Source organism: Rhipicephalus microplus, chromosome 5 (genome assembly GCF_043290135.1).
Source record: "Rhipicephalus microplus isolate Deutch F79 chromosome 5, USDA_Rmic, whole genome shotgun sequence".
In the NCBI taxonomy this organism is placed as follows: Eukaryota; Metazoa; Arthropoda; class Arachnida; order Ixodida; family Ixodidae; genus Rhipicephalus; species Rhipicephalus microplus.
The window spans coordinates 212,137,643-212,150,065 of NC_134704.1; the positions used below are offsets into that span (position 1 = coordinate 212,137,643).

Consider the following 12,423-nt stretch of genomic DNA (forward strand, 5'->3'; position numbering starts at 1 on the left):
AGCCCTTTAACTTGTGCCTAACCTTCAAAACAGACATCTTCTCACGATAATCAATAAACTTTAGAATAACTGGTCTGTCTTTGTTTTCAACTATGCGTCCAAGCCTGTGGCATCTTTCAACAGTAATTGCCTTTATACCTAATGTATTTTCGAGGATTTCCTCGACATTATCTTGGAGCATCTGAGGTGTTTCCCTAGGGGATTCCTTTAGTCCATAAATGATTAGGTTATTTCTACGGCTCCGATTTTCAAAATCATCAACTTTACCTTCAAGGAATGCTAATTTTTGCTGCATTTGAGTCATAGTATCCTCAAGTACTTTCACTTGTTGAGGCAATGCGGAAAATTTATTCATGTGACGCTCAATGGCATCCACTCGTTCTGTTAGCGTGCCAAATTTTTCAACTAAATCTTTCTGGTTGGCCTGTACGTTCTCAATAGCTGCTTTCATTGTTTTTTGGCCAGCGAGAAGCTGAGATAGCATTTCCTTTTCCGTAAGGGGACCAGGATTAGCTTCAACGTCACCGCAAACCAACAGATCAACAGGTATAGGTGTGACGCAAGCAAAAAGAAGTTTAAGACACAGTGGGCAAGGCAGCAGCAGCAGGAATCGGTTATCACTTCGATAACAGGGGGCAGGAAAGTACCTACTAACCTGTATTGCAAGGCAAAGCGGATTACTGAGCATGTTGCCTTCTCTGCTGCTGACAAGCCCACTGCCATGGTATGAGACTGCCCGTGGATTTAAAGGCTCCGAAGCGATCACGGGAACCGACGTCACTCGGCGTTGATTCCACGTGGACGCTAAGATGAGAAGGGGCGTTGTTTCCTCGATGCAGCAGCGATCGTCCACAGGTGATGATAACCAGGCTTCGCCAGGCCAGCCAGACGAGGTGACGTCATCATCCCGAGCCAGCCCCGGAAAGACGGTGCATACCGCAGGGCTTTCACCAAGAAGAATCGCCAAGACCTGTATTGCAAGGCAAAGCGGATTACTGAGCATGTTGCCTTCTCTGCTGCTGACAAGCCCACTGCCATGGTATGAGACTGCCCGTGGATTTAAAGGCTCCGAAGCGATCACAGGAACCGACGTCACTCGGCGTTGATTCCACGTGGACGCTAAGATGAGAAGGGGCGTTGTTTCCTCGATGCAGCAGCGATCGTCCACAGGTGATGATAACCAGGCTTCGCCAGGCCAGCCAGACGAGGTGACGTCATCATCCCGAGCCAGCCCCGGAAAGACGGTGCATACCGCAGGGCTTTCACCAAGAAGAATCGCCAAGACCTGTATTGCAAGGCAAAGCGGATTACTGAGCATGTTGCCTTCTCTGCTGCTGACAAGCCCACTCTGATGAAAAACATGATGATGAAAAACATTTATTATAAAAAAGAGAAGAGAGAGGTACGGGGCCAAAGCATGACCCTGCTACATGGTCGGCGTCCTTAGTCCGGGACACCGCATGACGAGGCCCCTACTCGCGCCCGTCTCACTAGAGCCCGTTGAGACTCTAGTGATGAGCAGTTGAGGAGGGCAGTCTCCCATGCCTCTCGGGAAGGGGTAGGGGAAGGGGGTAGGTGGGGATTTTTCGGACATGCCCATACCATGTGGAAGATATCACATGTCTCCCCACAGTATGGGCACCGCCCATCTGTGTTCGCATCGAAATGCTTTAGGATTGCAGGACAGAGTAGAGTACCTGTCTGCAGGCGCCTTAGAGTTCGCTCTTCCGCCTTACTCAACCCCTTTGCAGGAGCCGGGTAAAGGCGGTGAGTGTCACGATAATAGGTCAGAATTTCTTTGAACCGCAGCAGCGGTGTATTGGCCTCCGAGTCATAAGAGCCAAGGTGAGGAGCCCGGTGGGTAAGCGCTCGGGCGGCCGCGTCAGCGGCCTCATTACCTCGTAAGCCCTGATGGCCAGGAGCCCATACGATGCGTTTCGGGGCTGGATCAGCGAGAGCCCGTTTTAGAATTTGGCTGGCTAGGGGGGATATCTCTCCTACCAAGTAATGAGTACATGCTTTCCGGGAGTCCGTGATGATAACTTTCGAGTTGGGGTCCGCAGCAGCAAGCGCTATCGCGACTTCCTCAGCGCGCTCTGGATTTTGTGCTCGGAACGAGAGCCCATTGACATGCTTTTCCCGGTGAACTACAGAGGCCGTGTAAAATCCCGTGGGCGAAGGCCCTGCTATATCTACGTAGAATACACCAGGTCGGGAGCCGTGTTGCCTCTCAAGCGTGCGAGCCCGCGCCTGTCTTCTGCTTTCGTGCGTGTGCTTATCCATGTTACTGGGGAGTGGAGCGACCGAGAGCATATGCCGCCATAGTTCCGGAATACGCTCCGCCTCCTCTGCAGTGCAAGTGTGCTGTATATGTAAGCGGTTTAGCAGGCGGCGCCCGGGAGCCGTCTGCACGAGCCGCGTATATTGATTCATAAGGTGGGCCTCCCGCAACTCCTGGTAGGAGTTGAGCACACCTAACGCCCTCAGTTTGGCGTTGGAAGTGGCCACCGGGAGATCCAGAGCTCGTTTAGTAGCCTTACGAATGATGGCATCTATTCTTTCGTCTTCTTGCTTGTTAGTGCGAAGGTATGGGACGGCGTAGAGGATCCGGCTAGTCACGAAGGCATGCGCGAGCCGAAGCGCGTCCCTGCCCCGCAGACCACCCCGCTTGTTGGAAACGCGGTGGATCATGCGCCCTACCTGTTCGCCTATTCTCTTAAGTTTCGCTATAGTGGAGTCCGGTCTAAGTCTGTGGTGAATGAACAGGCCCAGAACCCGGAACCCGGAACGCGCCTTGCGTTCCAGTGAGGCATTCTGTTCCCCGACGGCCGTCGAACGCGCTGTTCGCCACCCGCTAAGCCGGCGCGTCTGTTTTCCCTGAGTGGGCGCAAGTCCGCCAAATAAACGGATCTCCTTCTATTTCTACTAACCTCCCAGTCTCCTGTCTTCGGGCTACCCTCACTCTTACGTGACAATATGAATATTTTCACTCTCCTCAATATCTCTAACCAAGAGCCCACCACTGCATAAGCTATGTCTCGTAATTCTACATCTGCTACATTTTCTGCATGCATCAATGTCAAGTTTGGTAAAAATGGGACCACCTTAAAGGAATCTACACAGCAAGGAAATAGCAATCATGCCTTCTGAGAAGTTATGCTAATGTGTGGGAGGCTTGGCACTTTGGGAGTCCTTTGATATAGCACGCACTGGTCACACAGTGGCTCCATCTGCCCCCCTTCCAGAAGCAGCCGCTCTATTCAATTAGCTTTGTAGCTGCCACTCTTGCAGGTCCCCGAAATGAATGAAGCAGGTGTCTCAGCCCCTGACTCTCGTCACCGTATTCATGAACTAACCTTATACTAAACTCTCGACTCAAGTGACTCACTGGCCATAAAGGCCAACTGCAACGAAATTGTGCACAATTCAAAAAACCGTATATGAGCGGTCTTGCTGAAGACAATGATAACGGCCAAGTGTCACCTTCGGAATGCAAGTGGTTACCTATGGAAAAAAAACTCGCCAACAATGCAATTTTCAATACCGAAACTAAAAAAAACTAAATCATTACAGCTAACCAGAAATGAAGTAGACAGCAGACCGACTGATACAGGCAAATCGTCTACTCTGCACTCCAAACTATACTTTTCGCAGCAGCGCCCCGAATGATAACCAAAACGCAAAGAATGGAAACATTCACCATAAAGGATACGTGATCATAAAGGCTTTAAAGAGCACATCTCAATGACAGCTGCCCGCTTCATGCCAACAGTATTGTCCTGCTGTGTCAGGGAAAAAAATCTAAACAAAAGCTGCAATATTTTTATTTATTTATTTATTTATTTCAGGTACCCTCATGGCCCAGAGGGCATTGTTGAGGGGAGTGGTACAGGATCAGGATGTTGAAAGGTGTTCGAATTGTACAAACATTGCACACATATGAGCAAATATACAAAAGCACTGAACAAACAAGTATCCAACGGTGCGTAGAAGTATACAAAAGTTTAACACAAATCTACACAGGTATTGCCTCTAGCATAAAAAGATAACAAAACTAACATTGACAACTGCATGCATATGACACATTATAAGGTAAATAAACACTGTGGGAAAAAAAAGCGTCCCACCCCTAAAACAGTAAAAAAAGCGCCAGTTCTCCTCTAAAACAGTAAAAGTGAAGGTAATTTCCCCTGTACCTTCCTTGCCTTCATTAACTGTTGCTTTTATTAGAGTACTTGTCATAAGTATTCTACGAAAGCTTTAAACTATTAATGTTGCTCTCACAGATGTTCCTTTGTTTGCAACACTCTTGTAAAGTGTTGTCAGCATTCATGTAAAATCATGTAGTCTAACGGCAGGTGCAATTCGGCCATGTAAGATTACATCTGTTAATAAGACAACTTGGGTGTGACAACTGTGCAGAAGGTATTCACATAAAGTCATCCACAAGGAGCTCTAGTGCCACAGGGACCGTAACTGTGGTCACGTGCAATCATCTTAATACCACAACCAAGGTGCTTGGCCCGAGTGTATTGCTGTGGATTTTCGTTTCCTCATAATTTAACAAGACATCAAAGTTCATGTGTCAGATCACTGAACGACAGCTATTTTGGCCAGGTCTGGGCACTCACTGGCCACACACCTACTAGATGAGCTCAATGAATACTCTATAGGATCTTGCAGCACTTTTTAAGCACTGAAGTGGCTTTGTAGCAGAATTCTCGAGTGCCCGCATTCGATTTTCGCTTGAACCCCGCCCTTTCTAATTTATTATCTTTTTATTAACCGCACCAAGGTCATGTGAATTTTCATACTCCACACAACATTTTTCAAGGCAAACCTTATGCTTCACAAGTGGCACTTAGGGCTTTCTTAATAAACGCGGAATACAAACTACTATCAGCGTAGCCGTAAGCCAGGCACAATGTATAATTAGCCCATGACTTCACCAGTGTCAATTAGTGAGCATGTTTAATAGGCTGCACTTATAGATGGCCTGCTTTGATGTCACTGAAACCGCTGTGTTGAGACAGAAGTATGTGAAGGCACATCACTTGCCATTTGAATTGGATTGAATTGAAGTTTATTTCTTTCTGATACAGAAAGAGGAGTAAGAGCTAAAGGCCATATTGCCTGACAGAGGCTCCTACTCCCATGCGCATTCGGCATGCGTGTACATGTTTGCATGCGATGCAAGTATACAAACAATAGAGCAACCAGAAAAATCAAAACATGCATGTATATAATTGTAACTGGAAATAAAGCATTACATATAGACATCATACATGAAAACTCTTCATGAAAACAAACATATCATACAGACACTCCAAGATTATATACCTATACGCAATAAATTGTGAACTTTCAAATTATAGCACAAACTGTATATGCGGTACACGTAGAAAATTAGACAGATATATTTTATTGATAAGTTATCGTGGAATGTAACAGAAAGTTCTTTATAATTTTTTAAAGCGGGTTCTTTATAATTTTTTTAAAGCGGGGTGCATGAAAATCTATATGATGTTCAACAATGTTCAATAGCCGGGGTATTTGATACTCAAGGTCCTGACGCCCGTAGTTAGTTCGCATAATTGGTGGCATTCTCGTTTCAAATAAAAGGTGTTATGAAACGTTTTCCGAAAAGCTTCAACTGCGTGTGTATTCAGAATCGTGGCCGTCCATTCACAACTATACCTCGACTAAGTTCATTTAATCATTACATTCAATTCCCAGCTCATGTTGCTTTAGGTCAGCAAAAGTCTCTGCGGTCGACAAAACATGGCAACCCAGCCACTGTTGACCAAGGTTCCCGGCATCACATCGTCTCGATGGCAGCACCACAATGTAGTCACAAAGGTTGTTTCCACTTTCATAAGTTGTGCAGCATCGTATGACGACGCATGCGGTATGCACAGCGATGACGAAGCCACCCAGAACAAGCTGCAGAATGCAATCCAACGAAACCAGCAAGAAAAAAACTTAGATGCGCCACCAAGCGAGTGAAGGCAACACGTGACAGAGCGCAGATGTACTTGAAAGCAGAAATAAGCAGATCACTCACGGTACTGCTATGGTATACACAGCTGAGAGCACGAGAATTGCTGTTATTTTTTGGCTATGTCCCAGCTTCCTACAAAATCTGTCATTTTGGAGCAAAAGAAGGCTACCGCTGTGTTAATAACTTTTCTTGCCGTGACGTTTGACTGACGTCCTATGTTCATTGCCTATGGTGGTAGGCAAGGCCCCGTGAACGTTTAGGAGCTCGAGAGATTCAAAAGGGCATGATTAATTATAGAGAGATACTTTGAGATCTGTATGTCTCATCTCTATCGAAGCAGGGTAATTTACTGCCGGGCAGCTTCATTTTCGTTTCTTGACCCTTTCAATACCATCAAAACATCTCATACATTCTTCGTTAGACATGCAAACGTTCGGGCCACATTCTTTTTCGCAGCGACGTTGCTCTTTCGCAGTCAGGCTCAATCGTGGAGTGCCAGTACATTCCGAAGCTGCATCCATGATGTCACGGTCGAGTTATCTATTGGCTGACACCTCAAATGCAATTAATAAAGCGTTTCCCATTAAATCTAGACACTAAGTTTCCAAATACGAGTTTGTCTGATTTTATTGTATACAATTACGTACATCAGATCCTCGTGCTTCCCCACTTAAATCAAACGATGCATTTTTATAAACGTTACAACTCAGTGGCACCAAAACTACGCAGCTGAACAAAGAGTGCCGCCTGTAGTGAGAATAATGTTCGGGGCATCGGCAAGTTTACGCTCGCCATAGGTGGTTCACCTTCGAAACATTACGCATTCGTCTACGATGACAGTGAAACCGAATGACGCGATACTGGTAAGATATTCCAACGTGGGGAAGCACGTGGGCCGGCACACATGCTGCTTTCTTACCGACGCATATTTAGCGAAACAAAACAATGAAGTAGCTTGCTTACCTTACGAAGGCCGTTTGCGCCGATCTGCCCATGAATTCGGCGTGCCGCGCTCAGGAAGTGCGGTAGAAATTGATCGTCCAGGCATCTGACAGCAAAAAGGAAACCTTCAAGGAAGGCACAACGTTAACTAGCAACATTCGGCGAGGTGCAGCAGAAATGAATAATTAGTTTTACCAAGCTGCGTGAAAACGACGCACTAGGCTTACTGTGGGCGATGGGACTTGAAGGTCAGACACCAGTGGTCGTCGTTCGCAGTTCCTTTAACATTTTGGCAGACAGAAACTCGTACGACATCGCCACAACAACGAGAAATTTCTGCGCTCGCATGGAGGCAGGAATCCGCTCGTTCGTGACTGCCATATTTGCATTGCTAGCGCGGTGACTGTCCTCTATGGAGGCGTCAACTTTAAAAAAGTCGGGCGGGCACTCCGAGCTCGAGAGTAGTTGCTTTCCAAAAAAAAGATAAAAAGCAGCGCAACGTGACATTCTGTAAAAAAATTTCTCTCCCCGTCCTTTTTTTCCTCTCTCTCTTTCACCTTGCGCATGCGCAGACACTAGAAGACCTCAGATTCGACGTTTAGCTAAAGTGTTCTAGAAAGGGGTAGTGGGCTGACTGGAGGCCGTGCACTGACGCACTTTGTCTCACTTGGTAGATGGCGCCACCACCACCTGCAATGGAAGCGACGCGTTGCTGCTCTCGGCCAACGCAGCGCGAAGGTTAGTTTGCCAGCGCTTCAAGCACAAACTACTCTTGTGCAACCCCTGTTCATAGCCATTTTCGTTGCTTTTCTTCTTTTGCCTGAGCATATTCTTGCTCTGGCCGTCGTTCTGGCGCATGAAGTATCGCTAAACATGAGCGCGTAATCAGCGGGATGCAATTTACGCTGTAAACAGCCAGTTTTGTATTGCGCTCTCGCAGTTTTATTGCCTTTAGGTAATTGATTTATGAAACCACTTTCTGCTTATGAAGCACGCCGTAGTGGAGGACTCCGGAAATTTTAACGTGCACTGACATCGATTGCCTTTAGATAAAAGAGACTAATGTTTTCATGATCACTAATAAGTCGCAGAGTGGCATATAAGCGGCTCACATTTCTTGATATGTGAGGTTTAACGTCCCAAAACCACCATTTGATTATGAGAGACGCCGTAGTGGAGGGCTCCGGAAATTTTGACCACCTGGGGTTCTTTAACGTGCACCCAAATCTGAGTACACGGGCCTACAACATTTCCGCCTCCATCGGAAAGGTGCGCACATTTCTCCACCAATATGCTAGCGTTTGTACTCAATAGTAACTTTAGTGAAGTTGTACTCTCACTAAATAAAACAATATTACTACAAACTTAAGCACCTTACGCGCTGTCAGCTGATATATTCTCCTGAAAAGTGCAAGAAAATGTGTGGTAGTGCACAGAAGGAAAGACCTATCCTAATCATGCCCAAGAAATAAAAGTGAATTTGTAATGAAGGTGTGGAAAAAATATAGACAACAATCGTTCACGGGAATAAATTAAAAGTTTATTTGGTGGGGCAGCACAACGACCGTACTCCACAAAAGCCATGCATATCAATCACTTTCATTTTTTTTCCCCGAAGTGAAAGCAGATGGAAAAAGCTGAAATAGCTTGAAGCAGGCCTTGCCCCATTATGTACTTCTCAGCGTGTGCGACAAAGAGCATGTCTCCTAAAACAGCTCAATAGATGCTAGAAAAATATTCACAACTACAAATAATCACAAAGATATGCTAAATATTTTCAATAGTACACTTGGCATAAAAAAGTTCATAAAAACACATGAACACTCAACACATATTGTTCACACAATAAGTAAAGACACTGAATCAGAAGAAATACTGAAAATGACAAATAATAGACGCATTTCCATTCAAATAACATGCATTTTTATAGAGATCTACAGATGTTCTCGTAGATCATGTTAATCGCACTGTTGATGGTACGCCAAGGACCAAAGTCACCATTCACAATTGAATTAAGCAGAGTTGCCACTTAGTCAAGGGTTTATTGCTATAGTATGTGTGGCGAGTGGCAATATACTATTTAGCTTGTTTTTCGAATCTGGCATTCTCTTGTATTCGGGTCAGTGAAACAGAAAAAGGATATTCAGAAAGGATTCATACATCAAGTTTAACCTACACTTGTAAAATCCACACAGGAACAATATTAAATTTTTTAAAATCTTCTAAAGCAAGAAAAAAATATTTAACAGCAGCGGCTTATCTTTAAGTACTTTGCTTTCTGGCGTTTGCCTGCTCTGTTTGTATTTAGCCCCTTAATGTAAAAATGAAGTCGTGTAACAACATAGAATTGTATTATTTTTTGAGAGAGCATTGAGACATGGCTTGGGCACCCAACCTCTTGCCAAAGCCTTGCTTTCACAATGGTCAGCACATCTAAAATTCTGTCTGCATGGAGTTGTTCACAAGAAAAGCAGCCCGTGAACAAGTCTTCAAGCTTTTTTATGAACCGAAATAGGCGAGCACTTGGGTAGAGGAGTCCACCGTTGTCACGAAATAGTGTCAACTTTGCAAGCTGAAAGCTTTCGTCCGGGGCAGGCGCGGTAAGTAGTATCAAACAATCTTTACAATTGCTTTTCAAAGTGCACTTTCGTGCCACGTAGCCAGCAATGTAAAATATAATTCTCGAGTCGCTCCTCGCAATATGCTGGCTGTGGTCCTGGGAAGGTATAACCAACGCCTGCGCATTCGGAGAAAAGGTCGGTGCCAAATCCATGCCTGCTGCATTTTGCGATGTGTCTCGTGGGCTACTAACTTCCAAAAGGGAACCTAGCATGCTCTCTTCGCAGTTTCCTTGACTGACACCTTAAACTAAACCATAGAATGACATGCAGTTTACTGTAATCAAAAACTGAGTTGGTGTTGGATGATCATTACTGCCAGAAGATTGCCTGATGATACCGAAAAGGTTTTCCAAAGGATCCTGGCTAGTTTTTGCAGTCATTAGGTATTTAAAGCCAACATTTTCAGTGAGATAGTCAAGCAACTCTAGTGTACTCGAAATGGTCACACGTAGGCCAGCAGCAGTGGAATTGCTCAGAAAGCCTCCTCCACCTTTCGTATGCTGCTCCCATGCTTCGAGGTAGGACAGAAAATCCTGCAGCACTGCTGTTCCTGATGAACACGGTCTGAGGGCTTCAGCAGGGAACCGCGATGTCATCACTCTTATGAGCTGGTGGATTTTGCTGAAATATGCAAAACAGCTGTTTTCATAATTTTGTAGTTTACATTGCATAATGCATTCTTCATAGTTATGAACGGCGCAAAACACACGAGACACAAAATGACGAAAAACACAAGAACGTCGTTTTGTGTCTCGTGTGTTTTGCGCCGTTCATAACTATGAACCAAAACCAACTCGCCCAAATGTCGGTGCTAATGATTCATTCTATTAAGATATATATTTCATTTACAAGTTGGTTATATCAGACATTTCACTACCTAATTTTAACCAGCATATGACAAGAGACGACTCACCTGAAGAACTCTTGTGTTACATCCATCCTTCGAAGCGTTGCTTCCAACTTGTTTTTGTATAGGTGGAAAGCTTGGAGGACTTTTGTCCCAAAAAGCTGGATGGCATAGCTGACCCTCATCTTCTCAAATCCATTAGGATCCTGGTGACACCGTGTTATGCCCGGCATCACTTTAAGGGTCACGTTGGAGGAGTCTATTTTGTGAGCTTCCCTTACATGTTGCATATCAACCTGCAATGAAATTAAGTGGACCATATTGAAATGCACCTGGTTAAGCTTGGAGATAATGTAAGCATATATGAAATCCAATGTGTGATATGCGTAAAAAACATCAGACTTGCATGACCTGCAGGGGTGTTGAATCCAGACTTCAGCAGCGAGTTCTGTAGGCATTTGATGAGATGTGGGAAGTAAGATATAAAATATAGGTGCCGTGATGCGTCACTGGGGTGTTCAATTTTCGAAGTAGTAGAGTCAGCTGTCGCTTGGATCCCAAGTACTTTCCACATATTTCTATTCCAACTTGCACCATCGCAAGTAATAAAATCCAGAAAGAGCCCACTCTTTTCAGCTAGTATGGTTGCTTCAATGACAACTTTGGCGAGTGTGTCACCTTTCATGTTTCCATGTGTAGCAAAGTAACCAATAACTTGACTCCATTTGCCTTGAAATGGGACGAAAAGGATAACCATACCGTGGTCACATGGTACACATTGTCCTTGGAAGTTGTAAATGGACCTAAATCCACAAAACCCTCAATTGCACCCGACTTCTTCACTGAAAAATGTTCTGACAGTTTCAGTTCGTCGATGACCAATCCACCGTGTTTCTTCCAAACATCAAGCTTCGCTGTCTTTTCCTTTACCTTTTTTAGAACTCTCTCACTACAGCCAAACACAGTGCGGTATGCATGTACATAGCGCTTCAGGGTTGATTTACATGGAAGGGCTAGGATGTTATTGCGACGAAGGTGTTCATACAGTCGAGGGCTCTTCATCTTCATGATTAAACAATCTAAAACCCAGATTTTCGTATAGCGCAACCCATTGGGTTTTACTCTCGAAGCTGCAAAACACTGTCGTACAGCTTCCTGCTGTCTTGGTGGAAGCCTTGCAATCTGTGCTTCTAAAGTTTCTGTTTTTATAGCAGCATTCCTAATTTGCCTTTGTTCCAGCTTCTTTTTCACACTTTTCAAGCGAGAAAACAATCTAGTGTTTCTTCTGGCCACAACACGCAACTTCAGCGCTGCATATTGGCAATTCCTTGTTGCTGTTCGCTTCAACCGGGCTCGTCGGATTTGCAGTGCTCGTTTCAAATAGCGGCAAGACACACATTGTGCACCTGAAAGAAAGGTGCCGTGAATTAGGTTGCAATAACTGGCAAGAAATCTTTCGTAGCGACAAGAGTTATAGCTGTCATACTAGTAAAAATGCACATTATAAATACCTTTTTTATCAACCTGGCCAAGACACTTAATGCTGAAGTACATTTCGTTGCATGTAACCACATCGTCCTTTAGCTTCTTCGTAAAAAATCGTTCTTCATAGTCTTCGTGAGATATTGCTCCAACGCAAATGCACATACGATCACTTGTTTTCAGCACTTCTTCTGCTGCTGCCCCTGTTTCCATGGTGCCTTCTTTCAACAGGGTACCTCTGATGAACACTTTACAGTAGCTCGCAATGCGTGACTCAAAAAACATGACCACTTTTCCGATCGTACTTCATTCTTCGGTGTCAACACGGACGTGCAGTACACAATGCCTTTGTGATCTGGAAAGATGTGCTCAGTCCAGTGCGGCGATGGTACCTCAAGACAGCTAAATAACGACATAGACTTGCGGTCTTCCTGCGGATTTTCTGAAGAAGAAACTTCTACATCGATGGCCAGCTGTTCGTCTTCTGGCCTCGATGCTGCAGCGTCTGGATCCGGAGTATTTACGGCGTT

General features: G+C 44.9%; 1 long non-coding RNA gene across 1 annotated transcript; it reads right to left on the bottom strand.

Moving 5' to 3' along the window:
• Positions 1-8,388: 8,388 nt before the first annotated feature.
• LOC142817462 (uncharacterized) lies at positions 8,389-12,086 on the bottom strand. Its single transcript, XR_012895248.1, has 3 exons — positions 11,923-12,086; positions 10,478-11,817; positions 8,389-10,185 (listed from the first exon to the last, which is right to left on the bottom strand). It is a non-coding gene; the product is annotated as an uncharacterized LOC142817462 (long non-coding RNA).
• Positions 12,087-12,423: the final 337 nt, after the last annotated feature.